Source organism: Triticum aestivum, chromosome 4D, assembly GCF_018294505.1.
Source record: "Triticum aestivum cultivar Chinese Spring chromosome 4D, IWGSC CS RefSeq v2.1, whole genome shotgun sequence".
NCBI classification, from domain to species: domain Eukaryota; kingdom Viridiplantae; phylum Streptophyta; class Magnoliopsida; order Poales; family Poaceae; genus Triticum; species Triticum aestivum.
Genome location: NC_057805.1, coordinates 124,381,378 through 124,394,766, shown reverse-complemented (window position 1 = coordinate 124,394,766; position 13,389 = coordinate 124,381,378).

The following is a 13,389-nucleotide window of genomic DNA, read 5'->3' as shown; positions in this document are numbered from 1 at the left end:
TGATTATTTGCAATGTGCTTGCTAATATGTTAGGGTTGTGCAGGTGCCGGTGGACGTCCTTGATGATTCCGATGTCGCGGCCCGTCCTGTGGACAACGCCCCAGAGATCGTTTTCGATGTCGCGGTCCGTCCTGTTGGCATCGCCCCGGAGATCGATTCCGATGCCGCTGTCCATCCTGTGGACATCGCCCCAGAGATCGATTCCGATGTCGCGGTCAGTCCTGTGGACATCGCCCCAGAGATCGATTCCCATGCCGCTGTCCGTGCTGTGGTCATTGCCCGAGAGATCGATGACAAGAAATAGTTGGTCGCGCTAATCCTTCAGGGTAGTTTGCATTGCCCTGTGTTTAATTACCAGAACGATGCGTGTTATCAAACCATCTTAGGGCTAGTGCACTGTCTTGTGTGGGCGGTACTTGCTACTTTTGTTTGATAGTGAATCATGCGAACCCTCTCCGAGTTATGGAAACAGATGTATCCTCACCAGCTTTTGATGTAATATATGGCATGCTTAGATGTAAGTTTGAACTGTTTATCATATCAGCAGGGCTTATTTGATGATTCTTGGTGTTAGTAGGCTAGCTACTGTGCGAGCTATAGTACTTGCAAAACACTCACCGAAGAGAAATGTTGGGGCTGATGAGCTCGTGGTACGCTTATACTGATCCGTCGTCGATCGGCCAATAGCCCAAGCTCCTAAAATTGTAGGCTTAGCGATCGATCAGACAATAGTCGACACGGATACATTCAGGCCTCATTTGGTTCATAGGGTAGGAAAATCGTAGCAAAAGTACAGAGACGTACAACACAAAATCATAGCAGTACAGAGACGTCCCTCCGTTCCAAAATAGATGAGTCAACTTTGTACTACTAACTTTGAAACGGAGGGAGTACAAATCCTAGGCGGGCTAGTTTGGCCTAGTGGGTTTTAGTGATATGACGTGGTACAGTGCCGTCCAGTCTTCGCGTGTGGTAGCAGTACTGCGGGTAGAGTAAGTTTTCATGAAGAAGCGGAATTCAACGAAGTCATGATGGTTCCTTCGTCCGACTAACTTTGTGCATGGCAGGTGGACCAGGATAATTTTGTGCATGGCAGGTGGACCAGGATGGTCGACGTCCCACATGTCGGCGAATGAAAGTATTCTTTCCGATATAGTGGACGAGCAACGAGTATTCATTGTTTATTTTTGATGAAACCTATTGTCTCCACTGTTACGACGGAGGAGTGTGAAACACGGCAGCCCAGTGAACTTGGCATGTGCACCACTCCCTCCTTCCTCATGTAATACTACCATAGTGTTGACTATAAGGTTACAACTTTTTCTCACTTTCTCTCTATCTATTTCCTCTCAAATGTTTTTTACCTTTCTTTTTTAGACACAATTGTTTTTTATGCCTCTTTTTTAGAATTAGTTTTTTATACCTAGGAGCACGTGTAGAGACGGGCTCCTGCAGATCCCACTCCTTGACTTTGTCAATGCCTCTCTCTCCTCCACATAAGCGGGCTTGTCGAGAAGACAAGAGATGATCTCTTAGCACAATATGTTTCACCATGTTTTTAGGAATAACTAGTTATTGAAGATAAGGCTAAGAGATGATCCATTGTACACATGTTTTTTGTCATCTCTAAATTACATGCAAGACTTATGATAAGACTATCTTATCAACCATTGTACATGCCCTTTATAGCCCAGAATTTTACTGGTACTACTTGCTATGAATGCGGGCAGCTGGCCTCTGAGGGGGGAGCGCGCGCGGGGAGGTGGTGGGGTGGGGGAGGGGTTCTGGTGGGCCAGGGCGGTAAGAAGCGGGCTTGGAAGCGGTGCGGACTCCCGCATGGCCCACCTCACATTATCACCACATATTTCTTGGAGTCCGTGCACGGCGGGCGGGCGATCTCTTCTCCCTCCCCCGTCTCTCTCCTCTCAGCCGACGCCCGCCGAGCGATTAGATTTCGGCTATCGACGGTTTATTCAATTGCAGTCCCACATGTCAGTGAAAATGCAAGACAACGCGTGTCCCCTCTGGTGAGCGGCGTGCGAGCCGGACTGTCGGGGGTGCGACGTGAACGCGACGCGTACGAGTTGTAAGTGTGCCGCCTTTTCCTTTTGAACTTGCAAAGCGTAACATTTTCGTGCGATCGATTGATAGAAATCCAGAACAAAATGACGAGGGCGGTGCTTTCCCGCGCGTTAGGCGGGCTAGTTTGAGTGATATGACGTGCTACAGTGCCGTCCACTTGCTCCATTTTTATGTAAGCAAGAGTCTACACTCTTACGTGGGAGGAGTGCGAAACACGGCGGATCTGATTTTGATCGAGGGATAACTGTTCCCTGCGAAATAATGGAGCACTGTTAGCGATTATAGCATGATAGTTAGGGCATCTCCAGCGCTGGCCCTCAAATTTACACCGGCATCTGTCCGAGGACACTGATGGATGCCATCCAATGCTGCCCGCATACCTTTCGACAACTATATGAACTAACCGGACGAAATTCGTGCAAACAAAGCAAATTTCAAATTGACCGGATGAAATTCATTACATTTCGAGAACTTTTCCTATAAACTTGACGAAATTCATTACATATTTCGCACAAACCGTACTAAAACCTACTGTAAACCTAATCTAAACGATCGCCGGGCCCCGACCACCATGTACGGCCATGAACCCGAGAAAGCCGGCCATTGCCGCCTCCTCCTTATCCTCCTCGATAACCTCCTCCTCCGGAGCACAAGGTTATGAAGATTTCCGCCTCCACGTCGCCGTCAAGCGGCTAACCGGCCGCCGATTTTTATCCCACCAAGCTTGGCGTCAACTGAGTGGAGGAGCGGTGCCCTTCCTGGGACCAGAGCGGTGGCGACCTACCGTGTACTACTCTTCCTCGCCGCCGGCTGCGCCCGCGCACGCGCGCCGGCTTCGTGGTCGTGGCGACGGAGGGCGGCCGGGGGGGGAGCCTTCGATCTCCTTCGTCTGCTCCTGCGAGAGTACGTCCAAGAGAGATTTGGAGCACGCCCGGAGCGGAGCCACCGATGTCCTTCGTCTGCTCATGCGACAGTACGTCCAAGAGAGCTTTGGAGTGCCCGGAGGCCATGGTTGGAGTGGTGCCAATAGAAGGAAGGGACCGGAGGAGAATGAGTGTGGGTCTTTGGCTATGGCTGGGAGCTGGGGCTCAAGTTAATATAGCGGGCAAATGGCAATGAGCCGCGGCAGACGGATGAACGGCTGGAACTGGAGTAGGTTCGTCGGCAGCCGTGGTGTCATTAATGCGGAGCAGTCGCTTGCACCGGGATGCAGCGCGGGTGGCGCTCTCTCGGCCGTCGCGCTGCTGCAATGCCGGCGCCAGTGAGAGGTCGCGTCGGGCGTGAATGCGGACGCTGCTTCAGTGACTTAACCGCAGGTGCGTTGTCTCACTGACATGTGGGCCCAACGGGCATCAGGCCCGCATGTCAGTGACACACCAACTGCACCTGCAGTTAAGGCCGGTGAATGCGGCATTGACGTTCTGGAGAGACGGTGATCGTTTAGGCGGGAAGCGCGCGCTAGCGATGGAAGGGGTTTCGGTAGGCCAGGGCGGTCAGACGCTGGCGTGGTGGTAAAATGTGAACTCATGGATGACGAGCCTTTGAAGCGTATGCGGCACGTATTGACAACCAGGCGTCCATGCAACCGCTCTTGTCGCCAGCTAGCATTCGACGACCACCATTAGACACCACACAACCATACATAACTTACGAATAATGGACGAATCGATCAGACACACACTCGTGTGCAGTGGCACTATGATCGGTTGCTCACGATAGTACATACTCCGCACCATAGTACCCTCTCTAGCTAGGCTGTTTTATAGATTGTCGTTGTGATGGACGATATACATGAGCAAGGCGCCGAGTCACGAGTATGACCGTTGGTGTTGAGCCAGGTGAATACATGCTCGGTGTTCGCGGAGGCCTCCAGCAAACGTCTAAACAGTAATGTCACATACGCATAATTTTGGTTTTTATTTCTTTCTCCACTGACAGGTAGGCCCGCATAGATAGATAGATAAAGAACACGAGCTGATGAGGCGCATGCGGACTGTTTGACTGGTCAACCAGACAAATACGGAGCTATACGCTGAGCCAGTGACCGTATAATCACCATATCTCGTATACAATGATCAAAGTGAGCTATCAAGACAAGTTCAATGACCGCCAATGCATTTTACTCGGTAATAAATGACCAGGATTGAAGGGGAATCCAAATTTCCTTCGTCTTCTGTCCTTGAGCTCTTGACAAACCAATGCACTTTACGGTTGTCCGGCCACTCCACCCCAGAGCTGTCACCAAGCGTCGTTCATGCCACCGCGCCGCACACTAACCGGTAAGGAAGCGATGGCATCCCGCCGCGCCGAGTTCCTCGCCGCCCACGACCGCACACAGAATGGTAGGCAAGCGGTGGCATCCCGCCGTGCCGAGTTCATCGCCGCTCGCGACCTCACACCTATGTGGGCGGAATTTGAAGCTGCCAAGGCCGAATGGGCGGTAGAGCAAGAGGCGGCCAAAGCCGCACAGAGGGAGCGGAAAAGTCAGAAAGCACTCAAGAAAAGAGAGGCCCGCCGCCGCAAGAAAGAAGAGGACGCACGCGCTGCTGCGGAGAGGTCGGCGGAGATCCAAGCACGGTGGGGTGTCGCCGACAAAGCCGGGAAGGAGAACGACGGCGTCTGGCCAGCATGTGAGAAGTAGTAGTACTAGTAGTTAGTGTGTGTGTCTGTGTCGCCCGTACGTTTGTTTAATTAATTACGAGCATGTAACAGTACTACTAGTTACTACTGTAGTTTTTAGAGCAAATTACCAGTACATTAGCCTAGACTCAATGGAAAAATTCCTATCCTATGCATCAAATGGCATCTCTTTCTCTATAGGAATTGAGATGCATGTCATCTCACTTCCTATGATTTTCATATTCCTATAAAATTCCTATCCTATGAACCAAAGGAGGCCTCTGCTGGAGTAACTACTGTAGCTAGCAGTACTGCTGGTACAGTAGTTTTCTTCAAGAAGCGGAATTCAACGAAGTCATGATGGTTCCTTCGTCCGAGCAACTTCACAGTGGGTAAGGTTGGGCCTGTGATTTGACGGCTCATTAGTAATTACTGCGGCGCGACGACCGGGGTGACTCTCCCTTGGAGTTCTGCGGGCATGGCAAGTGGACCAGGATGGTCGACGTCCCACATGTCGGCGAGCGGAAGTATTCTTTCCGATATCGAGGAGCAAGGAAACCGCGTGGTATAGTATCACTGGTGATTTATATTTATTTTTTATTTCTAATGAATGCTAGCGTTTCAACTCTTACGACGAAGGAGTGCCAAACACACGGCACGTGCTGGATGTCGCACACGTCAGTGAAAGGAGTGGGGCATGAACAGCGTGGTAGAGCGTCTCCACTTCTGGGTCGGAGACCACACATAGTAGTACTACTGTACTAGTGGTATGAACGATACAAAGTGTGACCGGGAGAGAAAGACACGTCTAGTTGGAAGGTCTCGGGGCATACACGTAAACAAATATAAAACCTAATATGTGCCTCCAATTAATATAGTAGTAGTAGAGTACTTAGTCACGTACTCCATAACATCACCGGGCATTGCACGTACAACATTTAGTGGTAGTAAGAGACAAATGCCTATATGCCACGCATGTTCATACTATTTGTGCCTTTCTACTTCACTTACTGCGCTATATTACACAGGTTCGCACGTCCACTCCTGGGTACATGTCCGTCTCGTAGTTCCAGTCCCACGTGTTCTTCATATAGATGGAACGATCCTTGCATGACACGTGCACCTTGATGCTAGATGTGTCGCGTGTTGGCAAAAGGATGAACAAAGCTCACGTAAAAAATAGAGTGGAAGAACATAGATTCCCGACGACCGAGAAGGAGCAAGGAACCTCGGGGTGGAGCGTCTGCACTCATAATATTTTATATTATTCAGCGATATAAAATCAACCAATCATCTGCACAGTGGACTGGAAGAGTACGAAACACGGCAGCCCAGTGTAGTTACATCATACTAGTACATGGCTAACCCACGCTATCACCATATTTCTTGGCTTCCGTGCGACACCTATCTCTAGTAATCCAGCAGCCCGTATCGCTTCTCCCTCCTCGTCTCTCTCAAAGTGCGGCGGGCTGGCGTTTTTGCCGTCTATTGAGGTCGGTTAACTCATCACATGTTAGCGACATGCCAAGAGCATTCTAAAAAAATTCCTTTCACGTTCCGTTTTCAAAAAGAAAAAAATCCTTTCACGTACGAATTTGACTGTATGCTTTGAGCAACTTGCATGTCCTATACTGCTCCTGTTTGGATACTCTAACTTAGCTAGAGGTTAGACTAACTCATGACTAACCCTGAACTAACTGTAGCCAAAGAGGTGTTTGGGTGACAGGGTTAGATTGACAATAAATGCACTTGATGGAGAGAGAGAAGTGATTTTTTAGTGGTCCCAATGAGAACTATCTCCAGTTAGCACCTCTTGGGTGGGATAGTTTTTTTTGGTGGGTTCGGTGCAACTTGCTCCAATTTAAACCCTCATGCTTGGATACTTTAGGGCTATTTCAGCCCCAACTAGCTCAAACTAACTCTAACCCATGGATCCAAACAGGGCCTATGGCCAGCCTCGACGCGGAGCAGTCGGTGCACCGGGAAGCGGCGCTCTCTCGGCCGTCGCGCCGCTTCAAAGCCGGCGCCAGTGAGAGGTTGCCTCCGCTCTGGCCGGGCATTAATGCGGCACTGATGCTCCAGGGCGACGCTGACCGTTTCACGCGGGAAGCACGCGCTGGCAAGGGAGTATAGGTTTTGAACCGTTTCAGGTGTAGTACTGGTAGTTTGCAAAACTACTCAATTATTGCACTCAGTTTCCTAAGAAATTGTGGTAAAAAATGTTACTCCACAGCCCGATTCCCTTCTCCTTCCACTTCCACTGCCCGCGCACGTCCGCGGGAAGCGACCGGTCAACCCTTATATAGGAGTGCTAGCACAAAAAGATGCATGCATGACCACTAAAATTTCCAGATTAAAGAGCCGCTCTGGCGGGACTATGGCGTATGTTGTTACCTTCGGGCGGGCCATGGCTACCGGGCGGGACATGGATCATCCGACGTGGCTATCACTGCCTTACCATGCCTTTCCTTCACTGACTGGTGGGACCCATGCTTGGGGGTCCCACATGTCAGTGATAGAATGGTAGGATTGTTCACGTCAGGTGATCCTCATCCGGGCGACGGCGATCAGAGAAGAGGCGGCGGAAGGGGAATGAATGCAGCTACTGTTTGGGTATGCCGTCCGGCTTAAGTGGGCGTCACGTAACTTGTGTGTGTGTGTGTGTGTGTGATTCTGAGAGAAAGAGTGCGTGTGTGCGACTCTACTCTTCGGAGATGTACTCAACCTTTTGCATCGGGATATAAGTATAATGGTATTTACTTTAGCTAGTGATTTACGTGGCCATGTTAACGTGGTTGTGTAAAAAAATGTCACTTCCTGCTCGTGATTTGCGTTATATAATTACAAGCAAGATGCTCGTGCATTGCACGGAACATCAATATGCATTTTTTACAAAACACCTATTGGGATTTACCCATGCAGGAGTAATCCCATGTGCAAAAACTATTGATATTTCGAGAATTTTATCGGAAAACTGGTATCTCGAGAATGTCATCGAAAAAATGAAAGATGAGAGATAAGGTGAGGAGGAGTGGTGACTGGTGGTCGGAATGGGCGGAGGCATGGGGATGGACGGCGCCGGCAGGCGGCAGCGGCCACCATGCTAGATTGTTCCAGAGACTTTCTTTTTTAATTGCTCAGCAATGAGGTTGTGGGAGATAAGGATGTGGAGAGAGGTGCGGCTATCTTTTGTAAAATTATCATAGTTTGCTTTCTATTCGTCAGATATAGATCAGACGGTCTATATTACAAGATGGCAGGCACACCATCATCGCCAACTCGGTTTTTTATAAGGGTACAGATGATAAGTTTGCTAACTACTAAAGTAAAGTGGAATTTGTCCATGTTATACAAGTAAATTAAGGTGATTGTTTATCATACGGGTAAGGGTGGATGAAGGGTGGTAGGAACAAATGCTCCGCCTAGAGCATGTGTGTGTGAGATGGAGTCTCAATGTGTGTGTGTGGGTGTGTGTGTGTGTGAGAGAGAGAGAGAGAGAGATGGAGTCTTAGTGTGTGTGTGTGTGTGCGTGTGTGTGTGATGGAGTCTTAGTGTGCGTGTGTGTGTGTGTTTGTGTGTGTGTGGGTGCGTGGGTGCGTGCGTGCGTGTGTATGTGTGTTTGTTTGTGTGTGTGGGTGTGTGTGGGTGTCGTGGGGTCGTCGGTGGCGGATGTAATTTTAGTGTGCATGGCTTCATCATACAGAGGTGATGTGTATGGCATAGGCCACCAACGATGGGGTGCGAGAGAGAAAATGCCTGTAGAGAGGGAAGAGAAGGTGTGTGCGCATGAGAGTAGTCGACATCGAGAGAACTTGTTTGTTCGAGAGACACCGAGGAAGACTACTATATATCGATGGTGCATGTAGGTGGGAATTAAATGAAGGGATGGTCTTATTGGTTTCGGGGATATAGGGGAAGAGTGAGAGGGGGGTAGCTAGAAGGAGATTGTTAAGTGTGAGTGTGTGTGTTTTACCCATCCAGGCGGAAGTTATGTGCACACAAGAAGAGAATGATTCGATGTGGCGTTAGGGTTGAGGGTAATCAACTACATATGGAGACATAGAGACCTTCAACGTGCATGTGTGAGAGGTATACATGTATACGTGGGACGTGTGTGTGTGTGCGCGCGTGTGCATGATCGAGATAAAAGAAAGAAGACATAAGTCATAAGCTAAGATCAACGACATGGGAGAGACGGATCGGTATGACAATATGCATGCATGCGAGAATGCAGGGAAGAAGGCCCGACAATTGCGCATGTGTTTTTGTCTTTAAGAGATAGTGGCGTGGGCTGGAGCATGCATCTATGGCGAGCAGAGGGAGTGAGGCACAATGATTGTGCAAAAGAGATCAACCTATAAATGAAAGAAGGTTGATGGAGAAACAGATAAATAGAAAGATAAAGATGCTAGCTAGTTTGCGTTAGAGATAGGAGTCGAGTGGATCAGAAGGCTGAGTTATGGGTGTGGGTGTGAGAGAGATGAAGAAAGGGTGCATGTGACTCACATACAAACAAATATCAGAGAGAAATGAGATCCCGAGAGACGGAGTTTTGTGTCTGCGAGAGAGAAAGATATTTCAAAACGAGAGTGATAGCTAGAGAAACATATGAGGGAACGCAAGATATCTCTAGGGAGAGAGAGTGTGTGTGAGCGACATACAAGAGAACAGTGGAGAAATATGAGACCCTGGGAGATAGAGTTTGTGTTTGTGTGTGAGAAAGAGATATTTAAGAGGAAGAGTCGTAGGTTCTCATACCTAAGGAGCGAAAGACATCTCTGTATGAGGGGTGTGCGAGTGGCACACAGGGAATAGTAGAGAGAAATGAGACCCCGGGAGACAAAGTTTTGTGTTTGTGTGAGAGAAAGAGATTCCACATGGAGAATCATAGTTAGAGACACATAGCAGGGAGCGAGATATACTTAGAGAGATAGAGTGATGAAGGTCGAGGGAGAGAGTACCGCCAGTGTGTTACGAAGATAAAAGATCATTGTCGACATACAGGTAGCACGAGAGATACCCGAGAAATGATGAACGCGTATAAGTCTAGAGAGATAGTCCTATATAAGCATGAGTGATAGTTATATGAGACGAATATCTGGATTAAATGGGATTCAAATATTTAAACTGGAGATCACGACATTGATAATATCATAACGCAAATTGGTGTATCAAACATGCATATTCATTTGAATTTGGGGACACGTGTAATGTTATATAGTTTATCAATAATGGTGATCCATAGATTCTTTAATAAGAAACAATGCATGGTTTATATGCAATTAATGTCTAAACGGGATTACACTATATGTTGCGTGTGTGAAACACATTATACATGTTTGATAAGTAAAAAAACCCGCATGAAACACACATTAATTGGAGACAGTTAGCGAGGAATGCATGCATTGGATTTCAACATAAAGTGGTTTCAAATATTTGAAAATCCAAATTGATGGATACAACCTTATGAATCTGAGATCATGCCATTTGTAAACCATATTTATGTATAAAGGGTGTTGTGCTTTTGAAAGTATATAAAAAAAATGATGTACATAGAATTTTATTCCAATCGAAAATGGATCCCGCCCGAAAAAATAGAATACAAACGGGATTCGAATTGAGTTGGCATGGTAAATGTGCACTCTGCAAAATTTGAACGAAGCGGGGAAAGTCGCAGTAACTGCCCGAAACCAAAATCCGCGAGATGGAAATTACTACTGCCCATCCCTGCCACGCGAAGCCTATCTGCTCGATTTCTATAGGTTTCGATAGGGGTAGGTTTGTAATTTCACTCAAACGTGACATAACCGCCTCTCACCCGGATTCATACACGGTGGGCGCCAAAACACAGTGTGACCTCGGCCGAAATCGACTCCCTCCCCGATTCATACACGGTGGGCGCCAAAAACAAACTCTCGTCGGCAAATATTCGGTGTATGCGAGATTACCGTCCTATCCCCAACCGACTAATATTGCTGTGATGTAGTAAATTTGAAACGGGGGCTAAGTTTGTAAATTTCCTCGCATTTGAGATAAGCGCGCCCTGAAGACATGGTTCCCCCTTCCTCTCCACCTCCATTTCCCCATTCGTACTCCGTGGGCGCCAAAACACCCTGTCCACCTCAGCCTCCTCCGTCCGCCACCCCATCCACCGCCGTTCTCCTCCACCATGCTAGAGATGATACCCCGATGCCGCCGTCCATTACAAGAGATCGACCTCTCTCATCCATGGCTTCGGACCGGGATCCTTGCATCCCGTCCTCTCGCTTCAGCCCCACCGTCGTCCACCTTGCCGGCGCCGCTCCTATGACCGTCTCGTCCACCGTGCCCCGCCGCCACCGTCTACCCTCCTAGATCTGCTTCCAGGCTACCGACAGCCATCGCTCCGCAGCACCGTCAAATTCTCAGCAGATGCATACACGGCGCCGCACCAGAGGCGGTACTCTTTCGTATCTGCTCAACTTATTTATCGCAGCAAGAAAATAGATCACCACTGCTTTACTCTGATTTCTTGTCCATCACTTACTTGCTAGTTGAAAGCAAACATTGGTTGTGAAGTTGCCTTTGTCTGGTTTGCACCTTCAGATCCGCCATGGCACGCTCAACACTATACTCCCAATGCTTATGGTTTTCGCCTTTTATATTCCACACTAGTTAAATCACAGTAGACTAAATTTCTAAATTGGGTCAGTCGATTTTTCAGAGCTCGCCGGAGTTCGCCGGTGCGAACGAAGTGGCTCGGGTGGGGACTTTGGTTGTGGGGGGGGTGGTGGTGGGGCTTCGCCAAACAAAGAAAACTCGACGCGGGTGGGGGCCGGTGGTCCGGCCGACGGCCCGTGCGGTGTTCTGTATGGGAAGAATCAGAGACGAGGAAGAAGGGTTAGGAGACGTAGGATCTTCATCCAACCGCCTGAAATGGTCGATTGACCCAAATGACAAAAGTCACGCGACTTGCATGCAGACATGCCTTTATATTCAGTACCATCATCGTACCTGCATAGCACTGCTCCTGAATCCATCAAGCTAAACAACGTGCCACTCATAATTCCAAACTTGTTGCTCAAGTACGAATCTGATATGATGCTGATATTACTAAAACAGATAACATTTAATTGGTCAGCTAATGTTCCTACTTTACTTTCAAAAAAGCACGTGCACCACATATAGAGATACATCAGGGAGTTGCTTTCTTAATGCGCTCTAGTTCATCATGTGTGGGCACTGCGCAACGAACATTTTATTATCCAAAATCTGCTTGCTCTTCTTTAGCATGTCCCTCTTCCGTTCTTCTTTAATAAGTATTCTCTCCGTTCCTAAATACAAGTCTTTGTATAGATTCCACCATGGACTACATATGGAGCAAAATGAGTGAATCTACACTCTGAAATGTATCTGGATACATCTGTATGTGATCCATAGTGGAAATCTCTACCAAGACTTATATTTTGGAACGGAGGGAGTATGATAGTAGTACAATATGTTCCTTGTAGTGAAGATGAGCAGGGACATTTGCAGTGTAGAGGTCAATACGGTCGGTTGGTATGGACACTTTGAACTCTTCGGGCCTCTTTGATTTGTAGGATTTTGTAAACATGGGAATAGGATTTGTAGTGGCCTGCCCACTTGAATCCTATAAGAATAGCAAGGAAATGCGGGGAGCTGTGTCGCCTTTGAGAGTTACACTGATATTAACAGTACTGCACCTTCAGTTGAAGACAGCTGGTATCCGAAGCCTTTCTAGCCGTACCGGCAATACTAGCACATATATTCCAGCAAGTTCCACTTTGCTGATTTTACTCTGATGCTTACGGTTTTCCCGTTATATCTACACTATGATCTGTTTAGCTGCTTTGTGTCGCACTAGCAGCAGTCCACTCTTGAAGCTAAACACTGCAATGACTTACAAAATTGGCACCAAGGCATTGAGTGCCATTCTGGATGCAATGAAACTCATATGCTCCCCACCTGTTGATTCTTGTTCAGAATATGATCCTAATGACTATTCTAACCTCGAGGAGTCAAAGGCAGATGGCCTGTCCTATTCACCCATCAAGGTGCCTGTTCTAATTTGGCAAGATTTTATTGATTGCGCGTATCTTGCATATGTTGTGTTGCATTTCTTCTACTTTGTTGCACCGCCATCTGCTTAGTTTACTCATCATATATGTCGTGATGCCATGCCCATCCATTATCAATACATATTCCATCTGTCATCATACCATGGTTTTCCACTCAAATGTTGTTCTTGTGCATCACACATCAAAAAGGAAGAGGGTGATTGCCGAACTTGAAGGAGCACCAGTAAAGTCCTTGAAAAACGTGGTTGTGCCGGAGAAACCAGACATCACCCCACTTATATTGGTTGTACAACCAGCGACACAAAACGTAGGACCGACTCCAGCAGACTGTACCCATACTTCACTGGCCACACCACTAGCCGCACCACACAGGACCTGCACTCCAGCAAAAGGTATGCCAATTTCAGTTGCCATAGCACCAGCCATACCACAGAAAAATCCCACTCCAGCAAAAAGTACATCAAGTCCACCGACCGAGGACCTATCCCAACTGTAGAGACGGCCATTTCCTGCAGATTGGAACCCCATTCCACTTATTCCCAGTTTAAAAGACAATGCTTTCAATGTTATTAGGGACTACGTGCATATATTCCCATCATGGGAAGATTAT